This window comes from Lontra canadensis, unplaced genomic scaffold (assembly GCF_010015895.1).
Source record: "Lontra canadensis isolate GAN:19392208 unplaced genomic scaffold, GSC_riverotter_1.0 scaffold35, whole genome shotgun sequence".
NCBI classification, from domain to species: Eukaryota; Metazoa; Chordata; class Mammalia; order Carnivora; family Mustelidae; genus Lontra; species Lontra canadensis.
The window spans coordinates 10,187,660-10,207,654 of NW_022631029.1; positions in this window are offsets into that span (position 1 = coordinate 10,187,660).

Genomic DNA, 19,995 nt, shown 5'->3' on the forward strand with positions numbered 1-19,995 from the left:
AAAACAAGTGTCGATTTGGGGCGCCTGGGTGGCTCAGTGGGTTGAGCCGCTGCCTTCGGCTCAGGTCATGATCTCAGGGTCCTGGGATCGAGTCCCGTATCGGGCTCTCTGCTCAGCAAGGAGCCTGCTTCCTTCTCACTCTCTCTGCCTGCCTCTCTGCCTACTTGTGATCTCTCTCTGTCAAATAAAAATAATAATAAAAAAAAAAAAAAACAAGTGTCGATTTAAAAGAACACTAGTCCCTTGGAATGACATCCGTGGGATTCTCCGTGGATGGAGAAACCTAGGTCCTATTCTGTTATTGTCATGCCTCCTTGTGTGACCTGTGACCTTGGGGGGGAATACCTCTGCCCAGGCCTCAGTTTACCCATTTGTAATACAGAGAAGTGTGACGCAGTCTGGGCCTCTCCAGAACCCTCGGCCCTGAGAAGTAGTTATAAATTACATGTTTAAAAGAAAAGGAGACATTTCTAGATATGTCTCCTAAGGCAAGGGAGCCAAAAGCAAAATTAAACTATTGGGACTACATCCAGTTAAAGAGCTTCTACACAGCAAAGAAAGTAATTAAGGCAGAAGACAACTTACTGAATGGGAGAAGATACTTGCAAATGACTATCTGCTAAAGGGTTAGTGTCCAAAATATATAAGGAGCTTATACAACTCAACACCAAAAATGCAAATAATCCAATTAAAAATGGGCAGAAGACATGGACATTTCTGGGATGCCTGGGTGGCTCAGCTGGTTAGGCATCTGCCTTCAGGTCCTGTCATGATCCTGGGGTCCTGGGATTGAGTCCGCATTTGGCTCCTTACTCAGCAGGGATCCTGCTTCTCCCTCTGCCTGTGGCTCCCCATGCTCGTGCGCGCGCTCTCTCTCTCTCTCTCTCTCTCTCTCTGATGGAAGAAAAAAAAAAAAAAAAAAAAAAGACATGGACATTTCTCCAGAGAAGACATCCAGATGGCTAACAGACACGTGAAAAGATGCTCAACATCATTCATCATCAGGGAAATGCAAATTAAAGCCACGATGAGATACCACCTCAGAGCTGTCAGAATGGCTAAAATAAAAAACACAAGAAACAACAAGCGCTCGCAAGGATGCAGAGAAAAAAGAACCCTCATGCCCTGTGGGTGGGAAGGCAAACTGGAGCAGCCACTGTGGAAAACAGTATGACTTTCCTCAAAAAATTAAAAATAGAATTGATGAAGTTCTAGAGTATAGGTGAGGTTCGGTGGGGTGAGGTCCGGAGCTGATGACCAAGAAAGAATTCTCGAGACATCTTTGGTGCAAAATGGTGGTTTATTAAAGCGCGGGGACAGGACCAGTGGGCAGGAAGAGCTGCTGCCCCAGGTTGTGAGGGATGCCAGGTTTTGTACCACGGCGGGCGGGGGGGGGGGGGGGGGGGGTAGGAAAAGGGAGGTTTCAAGAGAATTTTCATATGCTAAAAAAGACCTACAAAGATACCAGATACCAGAGGCCTTGCCATTGCCAAGGTCGTTTTGCCCTCTAGCAAGGTATTAACATTAAGATGGGTGGGAGATTCCTAAAGAATGTCACATTTGTCCCACCCAGAAGGGTGGGGGGAGTTGGAGGGTATCAGCTTTTGCTTTGCCCTCAGGCAGCCTTCTGTTTCCTCCTCAGAACTACCCTGTGATCCCATAATTCCACTACCAGATATTTACCCAAAGAACAGGAAAACACTAACTCAAAAAGATATATGCCTCCCTTTGTTTATGGCAGCATTACTTACAAAAGCCGAATTATGGAAGCAACCCAGGTATCCATCAGTAGATGAATGGACAAAGAAGATGTGGTATGGATGTGTGTATATATATATCCTTGGCCATAAAAAGGAATGAAATCTTGCCATTTCCAACAGCATGGGATAGGTCTAGAGAGTGTAATCCTAAATGAAATAAGCCAGACAGAGAAAGACAAATACCATATGATTTCACTCATATGTGGAATTTAAGAAACAAAACAAATGAATAAAGAAAAAAAGAGACAAACAAAAAAAAAAAAAAAGATTCTTAACTATATGGAGAACAAACATGGTTATCTGAGAGAAGGTGGGTGGGGAGAGGAGTGAAATAGGTAAAGGGGATTAAGAGAGTACACTTACCATGATGAGCACCACACGACATGTAGAATTGTTGAATCACGGTATCATACACCTGAAACTAACACTGTATGTTAACTCTACATCACCACTAGATGTAAAAGGGTATGTTAACTATTCATAACTGCTGTATGTAACACTGTATGTTAACTATACTGGAATTAAAATAAAAAATAAAAGAAGATAAATAGGAGACATTCTAAGGGCCTGGCCACCAGGGGCCATCCCTGCTCACTTTATGCTGTTGGAACACCCACGCAGTCCTTGTTCAGACCTTTTACCCTGTTCTGGGCATCTTCCCAACCTGGAACTGACCTGGACCGGATGTTTTGCAATATTCAGGAAGCTGTCACCTCCCTGGACAGGCCAGTTTGGCCAGACTCCAACACTGATTAGGATCTGGCCAGGCCCAGAGATTTCTCACTACATCCCAAGACCAAAGATGATATCTCCATGGGTCTCCAAACCAGAGCAGATTCAGAAGCTGGCACAGGTGGGTAGCTGGCGTGTAGAGGAATGGGTCTCTCTTTTGGATCTGGAAAGTCTGGGGCCAGACAGAAGAAACAGATACATTTAATCCCATCTTCACAGTGATTTGGCACAGAATTGTTTTTTTTCACATTACAAGTGTTCAGGCTCATTTAACTCAGAAACTGAAATTCTCCTTGAAACAAGTGTTGTATCATTTACATGCCCTGAGATTGTTCCACACTGTTCAAAGAATGATTTTCAAGTCTTCCCACCAACATTCACAACTTATTCGGCGATTCTCTTTCCTGCTGTCTGAACACTTAAAGTGAAAAAGTTAAGGAAGGGGCGCCTGGGTGGCTCAGTGGGTTAAAGCCTCTGCCTTTGGCTTGGGTCATGACCCTGGGATCCTGGGATCCTGGGATCCTGAGATCGAGCTTGGCAGGGAGCCTGCTTCCTCCTCTCTCTCTGTCTGCCTCTCTGCCTACTTGGGATCTCTGTCTGTCAAATAAATAAATAAAATCTTTTTTTAAAAAAAGTTAAGGAAGAAAAAAATAATACAGAAAAATATATCCATTAAACTTAGAATTCTTTTCTTGCTGTTATTGGTAGTGTTTTTGGTTTTGTTTTGTCTTTTTCTTTTGTTTGTATAATTTTAGCTGTGAAATATCCCTGGTCTGTTGGAGCTCATAATCTACAAAACCGAATTTAGGGAAACCCTTTGGTAAAATGATTTTCAAATGTCGAGCTCACTCAAAGTAACAGGCACTAGAAGATTTTACTCATTCTCCTTAGTCTTTCCAGATCCCACTATCTTCTATCCTTACCCATGGAAGAAGAGCTGGGGATGCTCCACCCGTTCTTGCTCATTTATTCTCCAAAAATTGCAACACCACATTCTCCCAACGCCACGGAGACAAGCCATGATCCACCACTGACACAACCTGTATAAACAAAGATTGGGGCCTCCACCTTCTGACTGAGCAGCCCCTACCCTGTGCCACCTCCATCAGATTGGACTCTGTTTCTATCTAAGTCCCTCATATTGGGGTTGAGTATGCTCAATGTTGGAAGAGCCAACATTGTTGGCCTCCTTGTTGGGAGGACTTCCATGTTGAGAGGGGCTGGAAGAGAGCTTTTTCAAACCCCTTTGTGGCATGAATGTTTCTATCCTGGCATACAGCCCATGGGTAGGCACCCCTGCAAGAGACTCTCCCCCTTTCATCACTTCCAGACCCCCTGCCCAAGAGCCAATGTCACCTCAGGGTGAAGCAGAGAAAGAAGGAGGAAAGGCAGAGATCACACCCATCCACACAGCCCAATCCAACCTGCCCCTGGAAAGCCCCCCCATCTGTTCTATCACTTGGCCTCGCACTGTGGCCTGGGCTTGAAACTCAGCATGGCAGCTCAGGGCTTGTCCCAGTGTCAGACACATCTTGGGACAAGCCCAGGCCCCGCCACCTCTAAGCTGGGTGATCTAGCAGGAGTCTCGGCCATATCTCTGAATCTCCATGTCCTTGATTATAATCATAATCTATCTGCCACAGGGGGAGGAGGGATTCCATGAGCCACTAATTAATGTACAAGCTTGATACGGAGCTGCCGCTTAACACATTTGACTTTTTACTCTGACTTCAGTCACATCACATGTCTTCTCTGCTCCAACTGTCTAGCTGATACCTCTCTGCCTCTGCTCCCACCTCTCTCCACTGGGCTGCCTCTGCTGCAGCCACATGGGCCTTCTTGCTGCTCCTGGAATAAGAATGTTCAAGGCACACTTCCAGCTCAGGACTTTGGCACTGGCTACTGTCTCTGTGTCCACTTGGCTCACCCTAGCACTCCCATCGAGAATTTGTTCATATGTCACCTTCTCATTGTGGTTTTCCCCAGCCACCCTACTTAAAGTGCCAACCCTCCTTCCCTCTCCCTGCTTTATTTTTCACCAGTGACTTTGCCATCTGACCCACCGGACTTCTTGGGTCGTTATCTTCTCCCCTCTTAGAACATCAGCTCCAGGGAAAGGATGTGACTATAGTCCTGCACCCAGCACAGGGCCCAGACAGAGTGGGCCCACAGTAAATATTTGCCAGTGAAATAAATGAATCATGACAAGATTGCTCACGGATGGTTACAGAGCCTCTGAAGGACAGGACTTGTTCTCAGTGGGAGAGAAGGGGAAGGGATTAGAGTAATCAGGAAAAGCTTCTCTGTGGGGACAGGGAAACCTGAGCTTTAATGGGGGGGGGAGGGTTCAGACACACAGGACAATTCCAGGGCAGGGAACAGACTAGGCAAAGGTCTGGTGGCAGGGTTGAATGCGGAGTATCGGGAGAGCAGGGATAAAGCAGGTGGCCTCAGAAGTAAGGCTAGACTACAAGGTCACACACACATTGACAAGAATCATGGGGATCGAGCTCAGTGGGTCAAGGGGCTGACCACATGTCCCCTCCCAGGGCTGAGAGGAGCCAAAAGAGCCCTCTCACAGATGAGGCTATGATGTCAGGACTTCCTCTTGTGGGAGTGATGTCTGTAGGAGGGAAATCCCAGGGCAATTCTGGGCCTCCGTCATACCCGCTGTGGAAATAGTGTGCCTGCTCCTGCTGGCCAAACTTCTCTAACGACCAGGCTGAACCCCAAGCAGGGAGGAGTCTAAGCCCAAGCCTTTATCCTTCCTCAGCCTTCCTCCTCCATCCAACAGCACTGGCCACTCTGGTAAGAAGCCCACACTGGCGCGTCCCTTTGGGTGAACATCCACCTTGAGCCTGTCCTTCCATATTGCAAACAGTGAACGGCATGTCTAGAGCTGCTATGGCAATTCCTGGGGGGCAGTGATGTCAATGAACCCGAGACCAATTTCCAGGAGGTGTGAAGAAACAGAGCTGGTTGGTGGCCACACCATACCATCCACTCAAGTCAGATGGGGAAGCCTCTGTGTGCTGAGTCTTTCTACCCACATCCCATGAGCGTGACCAGTGTCCTCCCTCCCATAACCCCAAGCAACCCCTTGGGGGATGGTTTTGCATTGTCCAGGAAAAAGAGAAGGGGCCAAAAAAAGCCCAGCTGGGATAGAACAAATCCCACAAAGCTGAGGCCCGCTAGCCTTGGCTCTCTAAAGGGGGCCTGGGGTGGGTGGCAAATGCCATAAAAGGTCTGAACTCAAACCTGAGAACCTTCCTAGTAGATAATTCGGACAGGGCTTTTGAGCAACAATATTCAGCCCCTGCTGCTGTTTAGAATCACTGGTGTCTAAGAGCTCCCCAGGTGAGTCCTTGGGCCAAGACTGCCCTAAACCAGAGGGAATGAGAGAACTTTCTATGATGATAGGATTGTTCTCTAACTATACTATCGAATACAGTAGCCCTTGGTTACATGTGACTATCAAACCCTTGAAATGTGACTCCTGGGCCTACACAACTGAATTTTTAATTGTATTTAATTTTCATTAATTTAAATGTAACAGGCTAGTATTACCTAGTGGCCGCAGTACTGGACAGCACAGCCTTAGGCTGCGAATTGGCTCCATGGTCTTAGGCAAGTCACTGAGCCTCTTTAACTTCAGTCTTCTGGCCGTGAGGAACATAGGCTCAGTCCACAGTAGCCAAGGTAACTCTTTGTCCCCATGCCCCACTGCCCAGCTGCGGGAGAGAAGCGGGAAAATCCGGCAGGGTGGTGGGAGACAGCAGCCCAACCCTCGGGATGTGGACCAAGACAGTAAGATGCAAGCCACAGCCCCCTCACACCCCATAGCAGGACTTTGCTAGTTAACCCCAGAGCATTTGGAGTGAGAAGATGGGGCCAGACACCTGAGAATCGGAGGATAATTGGATTTCCCTCCTCCAGGGGATCCTGAATTGTGGTGCAAGGGAAGGGGTGACCAAGAAAGCAACTGACAACTTTAATTTACCACAGAGTCACTCCACACCACATGTCACATGAAGTCTTAGCCCCAACCCCAGGAGCGATACAGCATTTTGCCCATTTTACTGGTGGAGAAACTGAGGTACAGAGTAAGTGGGAAGCGAGGATTAGAACCGGAGAACTAAGAATGCTAAAATAGTTCAGATCTCAGATGAACTAAAAAGGGCCTCGGGACTTTCACTCCCACAGCGCTTGGGTGGCTCCATTGGTTGTGTCTGACTTGATTTCAGTTCAGGTCAGGATCTCAGGGTTGTGAGATCAAACCCCGCGTCAGGCTTGGTGCTGGGTGTGAGTTCACTTGAGAGTCTCTCTCTCCCTCTCTCTCTGCCCCTCCCTCACTCCCTCTCTGGGGGGGCAAAAAAAAAAGACTTTGATCCCCAACAGCAGAGATGGGGACCCAAAGTGTCCCAGAGTGGCCAACCCCACATTAGAAAGTCCTTTGTTGTCTTGTGTTTTATTGTAAATGGGCAAGTAAGTTTAGTGTCTACTTCTCTTTTAATGTCCTTTTAATATAAAATTAATATTTTGAGGATGGACCAGTTGACACCAAGTCACGCTGAGACTCAGGACTAAGTCCCAGTGTGCCATGCGGTTTCATGTCCCCCTCCACCACCCATCAGTTTGAGAGGGGCTGTAGAAGCTTCTCTCAGCAAGTCATCCAAGGAGGTGAGCCTGCTCCTGGGGCCCTAGGACTCAGGGTTTCCAGAATCCAGGATGCAGCTGGTTTAGATGCCTATTCCTAGGCCAGCTACAGAGCCTGACTCCATGGGCCTGGGTAATTCTTCTGTGATGGTCCTGGTACCTTACCAAGAAGCCCTGGGCACAGTGGGGGCCTGGACAGCCCTGCCCTCCAGGGGAGCTCTCACCCATCTCCGATGCTCTGGCCAGGGACCCAAGACTAGACAAGTCTCAACTCTGACCCTAACTTGCTCTGTGGTCCCATCTCAGACCTCAGTTTCTCCATTGTCCAGTAAGGACATCCATAGGGGACTTCTAAAGCCCTTCTGGTCTCAGCGGGTATATGTGATTGGGCGGACTCCCCGAGGCAATGGGCTGGGGCACACCTAGGCAGGCCTCCTTGGTCTCCCCCTCCTCGTCATGCCACATTGGCCTCCCAGACTCCAAGCTCAGACCCTCCTGGGGCTTTGCACTGGCTGTTCCCTCTGCCCGACCTCCCTTCCCCGAGATCATGCCTGTCTCAGGCCTGGACCCTCAGGCCTCCACCTGAACAGTAATTCCTCAGAAACATGCCTTCTGACTCTCTCCTGCTTCCATCCCCCTCGGGCTTGTGTGCCATTGCTTTCTCATGCATCTCCCCCTGGTTTATGAGCTCCAAGAGAGCAGGAACCCCACCCCTGCTGGTCACAGGGGGTGCTGGACACTCATCCCTGGCCTGACAGAGGGAAATGTCACCCAGACTTTGACAGTTCAGTCCTTGGGGTCACTTGGGCCTGAGTGGTTCACCAGCAAATCCTTTCAAGGCCCCCAGGGATGCTTGGACTCATGGAGGGACTTTCTGTTGGGTTGGGAAGCAGGCAACTCAATTCTACACGCATCTGTCAAGTGCCTGCTGCGTGCCTAGCCCTCTTCTGGCATCACCACATTATGCAGAGTCAGGCGTATAATAGCCCTTGTGCCTGGCTCCTCAGAGGACTCAGAGAGGGAAGGAACCATCAAGCGGGCTAAGGTCCATGAGTATCCTACCAGGGGTTCCAGCTCAGCCCTGGGGTGTCCCTCTGTTGACAAGATGGGCGCTTCCAGGAGGAGGCGGGTGGGGAAGCGGACTTGAAGAACAAGCAGGTCTTCCACAGAGAAATGGCATCGCAGGCCCCAGAAGAAGAAGGGCTGGGTTGGAAGAGATCCACAGCTCCTCCACGCTGAGGTGGGCAGAGACAGGCCTGACTGGTGAGGACTCACCTCCACTGCCTAGTTGACCATGTAACGGAGGGCCAGCCACTCCCACCACAGCGGCCAGGAGCCCAGAGGTCCGTCCAGGGGACAAAGGCCTCCTGTGGTGAGTCATCCTCGGGTTCTGGGTAGGTTCACCCCCCACAGGTCAGTCACACGCTCAGGGCCAGAGCAGCCATCCCGTGCAGGGGAGATACTGATTTCCAGAGAGGATGGGGCTTGTCTTCTGTTCCTTGTGGCAGGGCGAGAAGGGGTTTGGCGAAGATGTGGGATGATTACACTTGGCAGTCTGTATTCCCTGGGGCTGGCCCTATGCTCCCACACATAAAACCCTTCCACGGCTCCCTGCCCTCAGAATAAAGCCAGGCTCCCCACAGTGTCTCTGCCCTCCCCTGCTCCAGGCTCGCCTCACACCCCACCCCACCTCAGGGGCCAGACCCTCCCCAGCCTTGTGTTGGGTCTACATTGTTCCCTCTGCCTGTACAGCCCCTCAGGGCAACTCCTACCCTCTACCCTTGGTTCAAATGCCCTTATCTTCCATGAGCAGAAAGAACAAACAGCTGCTTTCCCTCAGGCCCCCACAGGACTCAGGCCGCTTGGACTCCCTCAGGCCAGATTCTCCACTTCCATGGCTCCCGGAGGGAAGGTCTTGTCAGTTGAGTCTAGTCCCCTCTCTAGCGCACTGGACACAGGTGTGTGCATAGCTGTGTGTGTGTTTGTCTGCATTGCGACTGAGGGTGTGTGCGTGTGTCTGTGTGTGCGCACGTCTGGGTGTGGCTGGCCGTGTGTGTGCGCCTGCGTATTTCACTGTAGATTCTTCCAGAAACTGACCCTGAGGACAGATTCGGGGTAACTCATTTATTTGGGAGGTGATTCTGGGAAACAGCGTAGGGAGAAGGAAAGTGAAACAGAGAAGGGAAAGTAGCCAGTGAAGGGTGTGTTATGAAGCAAGTGACTGCTCTGGGTGACAGGGGCCCAGTCACACTGGAGTGCTCTTAGATATGACACAGAACTGGCCTCGGGGCCATCCCACCTGAGGATCAGGGAATCACGGTTTACGGCACCATCATGGTGGAGGCCTGGAGCTTCCAGGCTCTCCTGGGCCAGGCCTGGGGTCTTCTGGGGGAAGAAAGCCCCCAGTACAGGATCTTGGGTGCCAGCCAGGAAGTCAGGCTTGTGTGTGTGACAGGGGTCAGTATGGGGCGGGGGGACCAGGGAGAGCACCCACATGAACTGTTGCGCCGTGTGTGTGCTGGTGCCCTGCTGGGGCACATGGACACAGGGACTCCAATGACCTCTCTGTGCAAACTTCTGCTGGTTCAGGAGAGGTGAGTGCATCGGGCAAAGGTTGGCCTTGCCCTCCCTCCCTCTCCCAACCAGGTCGGCCCAATTTGCCAAATCATGCCAGGCCTGTACCAAATGAGGCCAAACAGACTTGTGCTTGCTTTGGGCTGTGGCAACTTCCACCCTTGGGCCAGGGTAGAGGGTCAGGGGGACCAAAGCAGGTGTAGGGCTGGGAGCCCAGGAAGGCCTGATCGCAGAGAAAGCAACAGGGCTAGAACCCAGGCCTCCTCTGGCTGAAAGTTGCTGCCCGTGGGAGCCTGGAGAGTAGTGGGAAAGGCCACACAGACTGCACAGAGGAACTTGGCCTCTGTCCTATAAGCAGTGGGGTACACTAGAGTCTTGATGTGCTGGCAAGGGGTACAGTCGGTGCTCCCCTTCGGGAGGACCACTCTATGAGCCTGGAAGCCCGAGCGCTCAGAGAAGGCACTTAACTGGGCAGATTGGGCAAAGCCCTAAGTATGACAGGTGACTGGGCCAGGGCTCAAGGACATGTGCATGGGGTGACACTGGCCAGCAGGCTACTCCTTTTTGGGGAGGGCTGGTATCCAGTTACTGTCTGAGCAACGTTTAGGAATTCAAGAGCTGTAGGACAGAGCTGGGGTCAGGGGACTGCGGGAATGGGGAAAGGGGAACTGCTGGTCTCATCAAGTTGGTCTGATAGCCATTGGGTGAGGAGCTGGGGTAAGACAGGAGTCTGAGTGACCCAGGCGAGTGGTCCTTGGCAAAGAGAGAGCATGGAGGTCCCAGCAGGGGTCAGCCCCGAAGAAACCCCTTCAGGAAAGGGAGTGGTCCTGGAACGGAGAGGCCTGGGTGGTTCAGACCTAGGGAGCAGTGAGTAATGAGTCCAGCTGCGGGGAGATCAGGACAGCACAGGGACGTGGCAGGAAGAGTAGTGGGGTGCTGGGCTGTGGGACAACCGGAATCCCCACATGAACTGAGGCCATTGTGGCGCCCGGGGGTTGGGGAGATAGAGAGATGTGCTCCTGAAGCCAGCCTGCTGGGGGAGAGAAGGAAGGAGGTTAGGGCTGGAGCTTGGGGAAGCCAGGACACTGAAACAGTCTAGTAGCTAACAAGGAAGACAGGAGACCACCAGCAGGGAGGGCATGGGATCTCCCCAGGGGCTGGGGGGTGGTGTGCTTTAGTGGGTCAGGGGATGGAGACAAGGAAGAAGGTGACAGTTCTGGGGCCCGTAAGGGAAAGGCTGGAGCTGTGCAGATCTGGGTTCTAATCCCAGGTACAATACTGACTTGCTGTGTGACTGTGTTCAAGAGCTTAACCTCTCTGAGCCTTGTTTCCTCATGTAATGGAGATCCTGTGGCATTCGTAACAGAAACTGGGTATACCAGTTTCCTAGCACTGCTGTAACAAAGTACTACAAACTGGGTGGCTTAAAACCACAAAAATTTATTCCATCGTAGTTCTGGAGGCCTGAAATCAGAGGCTGAGGCGGTGACATGGTCAACTTTCCTTCTGAAGACTCTAGCAGAGGACGCTCCATGGCCCCTTCTGGCTTCTGGCAGCCCCCAAGTTCCTCAGCACTGGGCCACATGACTCCACTCTCTGCTTCCTTCTTCAAGTAGCTGTCTTCTCTACATCTCCAAATTTCCCTCTTCTTGCAAGGACACCAGGCATGGGATCAGGGCCTACCCTCATCCGGTTCAATCTCATTTGACATGATTATATTTGCAAAGACCTTATTTCCAAATAAAGTCACATTCCCAGGTATGGGGTCGGGAAGGGGGTGGTTAGGACTTCAACATGTCCCTTTGGGGAACACAACCTTAGGGTATAGGGTTGCCGTGAGGATTGAACTACAGGCCTGGCACACAGTAGGCTCTCAATAAAGGGTGGTTTAAAAAAGCGGGGCAGGTGGGCGGAGATGGTGGGAGCTCAGACTGGCAGACTTTCCTTGAGGGTACCCACGTACTCACACATGCACGCTTGTGTGTGCCTGGGCGTATATGAGTGCCCGGGAAGCAAAACACTGCTCAGGGAGTGACACCCAGCCTGGAAGGCTGGGACAGGTGGCCCAGGGACCTCAGTCCCCTCAGTCTATCCGCCAGGCAGAGCCATTCAGAGCAAGGCTCGGGGCCTAATGTCAACTCACTGGGCAGGGGGCCCAAAGCCAAAGACTTGCTTGTCAGAAAATTCCTTGGGACTCCTGAACAAGGCCACCACTGACATCATGTGCAAGTTCACACGGTCCTTGAGGGGGGCTACTCAAGGCCACCCAAACACAGCCTTGGCATGATGGCAGAGGGTCACAGGGGTACAGCCAGCATGGCGATTTGTGAGGAAGGCAAGATACAGAATCAGACAGCCCCGGGGACTGCAATGAAAATCCCGGGCAGCCATCCCCCACCTTATGGAAGAGGAGGTGAGAGGAGGGTCTACCACTCCCCCACCCCCTCCCCATAACTCCTCTGCACCTGTCAGTCAAACAGGTCCAGCTAACCCTCCTTCCCCTAGCTGCCCACTGAGGTCACCTGCAGGCCAAGCCAGAGTCAGTGGAGGGTGCAGCGGGGAGAACACACCTGGCCGCAGTTCCTCAGAACCTTCTGGTCTCTGCCACAGGACACCCTCTGAACTCATCAGGATCACTGGGGGCAGCAGAGTTTGTCAGCACTGCCATGACCTCTGGGAAGAATCACCAGGAACACTGAGTATTCCAAGGATAGATACTGATAAGACTCTTGGAGCCAGTGACAGAGTCCGGCTGCCACAGGGCCACTCCCCACAACCTCAGCCCGGACACCTCTGTCCACCTCCCCAGCCCCTCCCTGGGTGCCAGTCCTGACCTCAGACCAGAGAGCCCCATCCAGAGTCCACCTGCGAAAGAGTTCCCTGCTGCCCAGTGCCGCCTGGCCTGGGAGGTCCCAGCTTTAGCCCTGCTGGGGCTCTGAGCTGCTCAGGCTCCATTCACTTAATAGTCCCCCCCACACCTCCTGCCCTCAACCTCTGCTGAGAACTGTGCACGGTGCTGGGAACAGTCACGAGACAGCACGGCCCCGGCCTCATGGAGCCAACATCCAGTGCTGTGGAAACCGCCGTGGTTCCCAGGGGGTCTCTTGGAAGAGCAGGGGTACCAGGCTGGGTGAGGGGGATGAGAAGGAAGGTGGGGGAGGGTTGCCCCTCTGGAGAAGATCTGGGGAAGGAGCATTACAGGGCAAAAGGAACACCCACAACAAGGGCCCCACGTGGGGATATTTGCTGGGTCGGCTTCAGAGGGAGGGTGTCTGCAAGGTGGGTAGACCTTACCGACTCTGTGAGGACTTGGCTACTCCTGAGCGAGAGGGAGCCACAGGAGAGCTTTGAGCAGAGGAGGACCTCTGGGGTTTGGCTTTAAATAGATCCCTCTGGTTGCCCTGAGAGAAAATCGGTGGTTTTCCCCGTGATGTCCTGGCAGAACTTGCAGAAATGCAGATTCCTTGGCACCCTGCTTTATCTGGAATCCTTGTGCCCCTCAAGCCTCATTGCTCAAGGACTCCTACCCCACCGGAGGCTTGGGGAAGAGAGCAGGGTGGAAAGGAGACCCACGCCATCTCCCACCCACCCCCCGGAACCCAGTTGCGGCACACAGCCTGACAGGGGCTCTGCCAAAACCCACAAGCGTGAAACCAGTCTGCCTTCGTTCAGCCCCGCTGAATTATATAATAGGCTTTCCTAACTTACTTGACCACAGATTTTTTTTTTTTTTCCCCCAGAGAACACTGTTAAACGTCCTGCACTGATGCTACTCAGGGTGCACTTTGGTTTATTTTCTCTGGGTTCCTGCGTTGAGCCTGGTACACAGTGCCCTCTCAACACTTGCCCTTTGGAAAGTACATGAACCTCTCCGTGGTGACCCTTACCAGACCTGGGAGATTTCCAAACCCACTGGCCTTTCCCGAGCTCTGGGGAGACATACTGACTTCTGTGTTGCCCCAGAACCCCAGGGGTCTGAGAAGACCAGGAACAAGAAGGGGAAGAGGGGCTGCCACTTGGCCTCTCCAGAACTATGACTGTCTCTGGTGCTGAGACACCCTGCCTGAGCTCATGGCTGAGTTACACGGCAGCTTTTCTAGAAGGTTCTTTTTGCCAGCGTGTTGCTCGTAGAAGTCTTGGGTGAGCCCCCAGAGGTCAGTGTTACTGGCCCCTTGACTCTAAGCTGGGCGCCTCCTCCTCAGGTCCTGGCAGACAGCCAGGTATCAGGCCTGCGTGAGTGGCCCCTGTGAGGCCTGATGCGCAGCTGGGCTCTGCTTTGTTTCCCAGGAAACTGCAATGGGGGCCCAGTCATTAGTGAGAGGTATTTGCCTTAAAGTTTGAGTAGAGGCTCAGGAGCCAGATGGCCCCAAGGAGCCCATGGCTTAAGAATTGCCAGAGGGACCACACGATCATAGCTGTCCCTATCACGAGTACCAGAAAAGACTTGGAGCCACCAGGTCCATGCCCCCATTAAACAGGTAAAGAAATTGAAGCCCCAAAGAAGAAACTGTTATTGTCACCCGGCCTGACTATGATGCCCCAGGGAGCTCCCTTAGGCCACACAGGTCCGTTGGGGACTTTTCGGAGTTGCACAGGGCCATCGGGGGATTTGTGAGTAGGAGGGCCACCAAAAAGGCAGGCCAAGGGAGGGACGGTCAGGGCTCATGATAGCTTTGGCTTCATCAGGGATGTGGGGTGGGGGTAGGGATGGGCCCTACCCCAGGGAGCTAGTGATCCCTTGCGGGGAGGGTGGGTAGCGGCAGGAAGGAGGATGAAGCAGTGTGCACAACTCTGTGACCCTATACTCCATGCATGTGTGACACCATGTATGACAATGTCACGGCAGTGGTCTCCTGCGGCCATCCTGGGGTGTCTGCCTGTAACAACGTGACTTCGCAGCTCCGGAGGCAGCAAGCGTGTGTGTTGCTGTCCCTCTGATCAGAGTGGCTGGGCATGTGGCTGTGCAGGGGGTGTCAGTGACCCTGACACCTGTGGGCCTGGGACCCCTGGAGAGCTATCCAGTGTGTGCCCCTCTAAATGTGACTAGCGGCTTGTTCCAGCAGAAACTTGGCCCTAAGAACTCACCGACGTGATGCGTCACTTCAGAGCTATCAGCAAAGACACGAGCCGACTGTGGAAAGCAGATTTTGTAAATGTAGCTAGCCAGAGGTAGAGGGAGAGCCTGCCTGCTGCATGGCCCACGGCTATCCTCCGATGTGCCAGCCCCAGAAGGCAGCAGGGGAAAGACAAAGAGAAGGGGTGAAGGCCTGGGATGAGGAAGACTGGCCACCTGCCCTGTGGGCTGTCCTGCAATCCCCACCCCAGCTTCGCTCCATGGGGCTCAGTGGGCTCCTGGCCACAGACACGGTCCATAGACCAGGGTCAGGATCAGAAATGGCCTCACCCAGGATGAGCACAGAGGGAGGCCGGAAGGAGGACCACGTGGACACCTTCGATGGTCCGTGTGTGCTTGTATCGGGATGAGAGGAAGTGTGGTGGCAGGATGCTCAGGACGTGGGCACTCACAGATCTCCCCAGGGCAGGATCCTGCAAATGCCCAAGCTGACAGGTGCCTGGTCAATGACCTTGAGAACTCCCTTGCCCATTCTGGGCTATCTGTTGACCCGCCATCTGCTTCTTGCTTTCCACACTTGCCTCTCTGCTGACACAACCTGCCCTCAAACTGCCTCAGAGATGGGAACCCATCCACACACATGCGCTCACACCCAGTCCACAGGGAACCCTTGTTTATCTACCCACTCCATTTCTTCATTCGTGCATGCATTTGTTCGTCCATCCATCCATCCATTCAACAAATGCTCATTAAAGAACTTCTGTGAGCCACCAGTTCTGCTGACCCCCTCAAGCACCCCACCCCACCAAGTCAGCACAACGAAGGCAAAATCCCAACGAACCTCGATGTGAGTAGCTCAGAAAAGAGGAACCTCGGGGCTAGATAGCATGGCAGCCGTTGGCTAGGGGGAAGCACTGAGTGGGTGTCACAACCCAGAGGCTGTGTCAAGCCGGATGGGCTCTGGAGGTTGGGTAAATGTCATGGGTGGCCTCCCCCCAATGTCAGGCCCCCCAGATGGGTATGGCACTGCCACTCTGCCTGAAGCCCAGGGTCTGCCTCAGCTAAGACTGAGCCCCAAGGTTTCAGAGCCATCCCTCAATCCCAAACCCCATCCAACAAGGTTCATCTCTAGCCTGGCTCTCAGGACCCCTGCACTGGGCCCAAGTGGCCTTGGCCGCTCGTCATGCTCCTTCCCACCAGCTGCACCAGACGCTGACTTCATGGAGGGTTCAAAGGACCAGGAGGCCTTCTAACTCTTCCCTACTCTCCCTCCTCCAGTCCTTAAAGGTCTAGGGAGCCCGTCTGAGTGCTGCCTGCCTTCCCGAGACTTCTCATCCATGCACCCTTGATCACATCGTTGTCATAATAGTTGTAATATAATGAAACATACCCAGACCTCAGTCCTGGACATGATGGCTGGTGGTCCCAACCTCCCATGTTATAAAGTGCATTGGCCAGAGCTGGAGGCGGCCAAGAGCATGGATCCTGCAGGCCGGCCTTCTCCACTTCTAGTCATCACCTGGTTGGCTCCTTCGCATCCACCAGGACTCACCTCGAACATCCCCTTCTCAGAGAGGCCTCCTCAAGCCCCCAAGTAAAGCAGTCCCTGTCCTTGCCACTCAGACCACCCATGTGAGCGCTCATTCTGCGATCACGTTTGCGTGGGCTTGTATTTAATATATATATACTGAATATATATTTATATTAATATATGTAAGTTGTATATATATGTATATACAGTCTACCCCTACCAGAACATCCCATGGAATAGGACTACCTCTGCCTTGTTCTGTCTTAAAACCTAGTGGGTGCACAGTAAGTATTTGCTGAATCTATAAACCTATTCACCCATTTCCTGAAAGCTATCTCACTTCATCAAGGGTCTGAGGCTGCTTATTACAAGAACACATGCAATTCATCATAAGAGGAGAAAACAATGTTGGAATCAAAGATTTTGACCTGTGACCTAGTGATGTCCTTTCTAAATATCCCACGTCCCCATACAAGGAAGCATGTTCAAGAACTTGTAGGGGCAACCTACCGGGAACCACCAAAGGACTGGTGAGGGGCTAGGCCAGGGAACTAGGAACAGCAGGACAGTGGGGTGCTATGCAGCCATAAAAAGGCTCTCTGCTCATGATGGGGCCCTCTCCAAGCTATAGTGTTAAATACAAAAAACAAGGAACAGGGCGCCTGGGTGGCTCAGTGGGTTAAGCCGCTGCCTTTGGCTCGGGTCGTGATCTCAGGGTCCTGGGATCGAGTCCCGCATCGGGCTCTCTGCTCAGAGGGGAGCCTCTTTCCCTCTCTCTCTCTGCCCGCTTCTCTGTCTACTTGTGATCTCTCTCTGTCAAATAAATAAAATCTTAAAAAAAAAAAAAAGCAATGAACAAAGAGGAATATGTTTTATAAATGGAGCTCAGTTATAGCAGGCAATCAACTGGTAAATGTTGAATGAATGAGCAGAATCTTTCCGGAAGGACCCACGAAAACTCCGGAACAGTAGCTGTGTCTGGGACAGACCCTGAAGAGGAAAATTTCTTTGTTTACCTGGCCATACTATTTGCATTTTAGTCATATGCAAATATTACCTACTCAAATAAGTTTTTGTTGTTTAAAAATACAAGAAGAATTCTGAGTGCTCACGTAACAATCTGGATGTGAGGCTTTTCTTGAGAAAAGGGAAGATGGCCTGGCCACACTAGGCTGTGTTCCTGGGGATACAGTGAGCAAGGATGAGATGTAGGAGGGCCCCGGGCACCCACTGCCCTTCCCCAGCTGGCCCCCGTGGGTCCCTGTGCTGCCTACCCCAAGTGCATGCTGCAACGGTCCTAGCTTGCTAGGTCTGCAAGGGGGAGGCAGGGCTAAGGAGCCTTCCCCCAAGAGAAGGGGTGGTTATTTGGCTATCGCTCCTGTGCTGATCTCACTCCAACCACTCCAAAGGCCACAGCAGGGCCACAGCAGTTCGGGGGGCCGGTGAATGTCGGCATGTCACAAGCCTGCTAATCTTGCACAAGAAGCTGTTAACTTAGTCCCAGCCAGGCCCCAACAGTGCCTCTGGTCTCACCTCTCCCACCCGGTCCTGAGGGCTTTTGTTCAGCGCCAAGGGAACCCCTGGAGAGAGGGAGCCACCGGTGGCCCCTTGGGCACCTCCACTCAAGGTTCTTGGCAAGGAGGAGGGTGACAGAGCAAAGATACACTGAGCAGTGAGGAGGCAGGACCGGCCCAAACACTGACTCCAGCTCTGATACTTGGGACAAGTCACTTTTCCAAGGCTCATCCGTGGCCACCCGTTAACTCAAATTGCTTGCTGTTGCACAGGCTGATCCCTGCTGCCCAGGGAATCCCTGTGTCAACCTTGCGCGTAGGCACTGGATCAATCAGGCTTCCCCGGAGAGACAGAGCCAGTAAGATACAGATACGTGAAGAGAGAAATTTATTTCATTTTAAGGAATTGGCTCAGATGATGGCGGAGCCTCACAAATCCAAAATGTGCAGGGCAGACCAGCAAGTCGGAAACTCAGGTAGGGTTCCCATGTTCCAGCCTGCAGCAAAAGCCCTTCTCCAAGAAACTCTGGTTGTTGTTCTTTGAGGCCTTCAACTGATTGTATGAGGCCCACCTCCATTATCATGGCCAGGTCAAGTGGACCCATAACATTCCACCATCACAGAAAGTACCATTGCCTTTTTGTGCAGGAGGGAATGGAAGCTCAGAGAGACTGTGCCATCTGCTGAAGGCCAGGGAGCAAGTAGAGAATGGAGCTGGGAGCCTAATACTGGCAGGAGCCCAACTCCACTCCCTAAGAATGGGGCTGCTCATTGCCATTTCAAGGGCATGTGTGGAAATTAGATGTGGAGACACACCAAGGGCCAGGCAGAGGGACAGGTAGTCTAGGAGAGGAAGCAGAAGCGAGGCAGGTTCTGGAGTACGGGACAGAAAACCTGTAGCCCAGACCCCCCTTCTTCCTTCCAGGCACCCCAAGGAGAGAGGAGGGCAGCAGGAGGCCTCTGCTAGGCTGTGAGCCATGGTGCATCTGGGCCCAGAGCCACTGACCCAGGTGAAGGGGATAGAGAGGGAATGTAGTGTCCCACCAGCGTGTGGGTTCTGGAAGGACCCTGAGGCCATGGCTGGCTGCCCAGAGGTCCCTGAAAAGAGGTGACTCCCACTAAAGGTCGGGCTGGATGGCTCCTTGGCCTGGCACTCCTGTCTGCCTATCCAAACCAAACACATATCCTAGAAGTAGAGAAGAGCTTCCACTCAGACCTTGACCCTTGACACAGCCCCAGTGTCCTCCCAGCTGCCTCATCCTTCTCAGGATGGAGCACTAGACCAGAAAGTCCAAGGCCAACAGGTGAGCCACACTCTCCACTTGCTGGCTGTGTGAACTTGGGCAGGTTACTGCCCCGTGTATGGGGCTCATCATTCCACTGACCTTGGAGTAGGGTTGCTCCAAGGGGACCTGAGGTTGTGCATATAATGATAGCACCAGGCCGAAACATTGAATAGAGCTATTCTTGCTGCCATACTTGTTCACTGTGTTATCTTCCCTGGCCTTCTCCTAGTTACCCTTGCACACCCAGGACCACTTCTCTGGGGCTCACTCACTCTTTCTCCATTCCTCTGCCTTTCTTCCAGCTCCTCAATGTCTGTACAGAAGGGGTGCTGGGCAGGCCTTTAAATGCCTCCAGGCACCCCTTCACTGGGCACCCCTCAGCCTAGCTGTTTGTTCAAGGTGGCATCTCTTGGATACCAGGCTCCAGTTTCGAGGTGGGTGCCCCTCCTTGCCATTCGCTGTCCCAGAACACTTGCCCACACTGGTCATAGCCTCAAAAATAGCTACTTTCTTGGCATCTGTCTCCACAACAACCATGAAGGGCAGGGAAGGAGGCTCCTCCATGCTTTGCCTCCAACATGGGCCAGAGGGGCAAGGGCTCAGCCTGTTCCATCCATCACCAGCCCATCACCTTGTGGGGCCCGTCCCAGCCTGATCCACAAACAGGAGCTGCAGGTGGGGCATGAAGGACGACAAGCATTAGGGAACCCACCTCTTGGTCAGTCCCTTCCAGAAAGCCTCTCACAGCCAGCCTGATCCTTCCCCCAACCCCCTGCCTCTGACTGTCATCTAGAAGCTGTGAGGGCAGAAGAGCCCAGCGTGTGTGGCCTAAGAAGCAGGATCCTGGGGTTCCCTCACAGCCCAAACC